The sequence below is a fragment of the Oryctolagus cuniculus genome, chromosome 1 (genome assembly GCF_964237555.1).
Source record: "Oryctolagus cuniculus chromosome 1, mOryCun1.1, whole genome shotgun sequence".
NCBI lineage: Eukaryota > Metazoa > Chordata > Mammalia > Lagomorpha > Leporidae > Oryctolagus > Oryctolagus cuniculus.
The window spans coordinates 116,936,060-116,938,102 of NC_091432.1; the positions used below are offsets into that span (position 1 = coordinate 116,936,060).

Below are 2,043 nucleotides of genomic sequence, written 5' to 3' on the forward strand. Positions count from 1 at the left end.
GGCCATTTTCTGTTATTACCTATAAAGTCCAGGCTTGCTCAATGACTTGCAATATTTTAATGATTTGTGACTATTTTAAAATTTATTTAGGTGAAGCAGAACATCTTTTTACTGGATTATTGTCTACAGCCCTTGCTTATCTTCCTTTTGGAGTTTTTACTTGTGTTTTTGTTTTTTATTTGTTGAGCTATTTTTTAGTAGAGCAACTAAATCTTTGACTATACTGTAAATTAAAAATATGATAACAAAAGAAATTAAATTTTAAAAAAATCCCTGCCTGTACATAGGTATGGTTAGGTGAGTCCCATGGCTTGCCTGCCTAGTCCTCAGATGTGGCAATTTCAGTGGAATAAACCTCCTCTATTACTTCTTTAGTTCCATTCACATTTTTTTAAAAGTCACAAGATTAACTCTACATGTACATGTAAAATACCCCAAATCCCCTCACCTTGGAATGAAAACCAAATACACATATCATGCCTAAACTTGCTAACTAAAAGCTATCAACTAAGATGAGTTTTAAATTTTGGCTACCCTTAACTTCTGCGACATATCTTTATAAGCTTTTAATTATTTTCCCTAAAATAATACTCAAGACTGAAGACTATATTTTAAAATTTGTATTTCTTGATATTGAAACATATTTCGGGTGGCTGCGTCGGGCTGCAGGAGAAGATGGCGGTCTCCACAGGAGTTAAAGTTCCTCGTAATTTTCGCTTGTTGGAAGAACTTGAAGAAGGACAAAAAGGAGTAGGTGATGGTACGGTTAGCTGGGGCCTTGAAGATGATGAATATATGACACTTACAAGGTGGACAGGCATGATTATTGGGCCACCAAGGACAAATTATGAGAACAGAATATATAGCCTGAAAGTAGAATGTGGACCTAAATACCCAGAAACTCCTCCATCAGTTAGATTTGTAACAAAAATTAATATGAATGGGATAAATAATTCCAGTGGAATGGTGGATGCACGGAGCATACCAGTTTTAGCAAAATGGCAAAATTCATATAGCATTAAAGTTGTACTTGAAGAGCTAAGACGTCTAATGATGTCCAAAGAAAATATGAAGCTTCCACAGCAACCAGAAGGACAAACATAAAACAATTAATTTTAATGGATCTCAAACTTGTCTTAAATCAACAACCTTCTACTCATATTAATGTCTTGATTAAATATCACAATGCAGAATACCCACACATTCAGTAAAGAATTCCAGCTGGTATATGTGACCCGGACATTTGTAATATATTTAATATATGTACACCCATTATGTTTTCAGGTAACGGGAGGAAAAATGCAGCACAATTTTTCTTTCTCTTGTTGAGGCACTGTCATTTAAATATAAACCTGGAGTGCTCCAAGTAGGATTCAGGTTTACAAGACGCAAGCGTGGTGAGACATGTGAGATGGCAGTGGAAACGTGTGTTTCTGAAAAGTAAAAATCCCAAGAAGGACAAACAGAAATGGCATGCTTTATCCATCTTGCTTAGTGAAAGAGCTGCTGTTGAAATTGTTTAAAGTAGCAGGTACAATGAATATTGTCACAAATTGTGTTAAATTTTAAAGCGGTGTGGGTGCTGACTACTAGTAGTATAAAAATATGTTCAGGATTGTTTTGATACCTGTATTTATTTATAATAAAAAATGTTGGGGGGGGTCGATGAATTTCTGTTAAAAGCTGTTCCTGTGTGTTACATGTAACAGACATGGTAAATATTTGTTTACATTCTTTGTTTAACAAACCATGCATTTAAGTTCAAGTGAAGTCAACAAAAAAAGAAAATAGGTGTATGGAGATGTGATTTTGAGATTAAAGTTAGTCATAAAATGTAAATAAAATGTGGAAAGTGTCCTCGGTGACTGTGCGATTTCTATTATGTTGATATAATTTGTGTACAGTACCTTGCCAAGGTAGCACAAATTGGAGTTACTGTAGTTTTTCATCTGTAAACACCTTTTAGTATGATTCTGCTTTGTATACTTGTGAATTGGAATTTGCAGAGTATTTCTCAGAGTAAATTACATGATTTGTTTAAAA

The 2,043-nt window shown here is 34.2% G+C and overlaps 1 pseudogene; it reads left to right on the plus strand.

Annotated features, from left to right (window-relative positions):
* Positions 1–654: 654 nt before the first annotated feature.
* Positions 655–2,043, plus strand: LOC100359268 (ubiquitin-conjugating enzyme E2 variant 2 pseudogene; annotated as a pseudogene).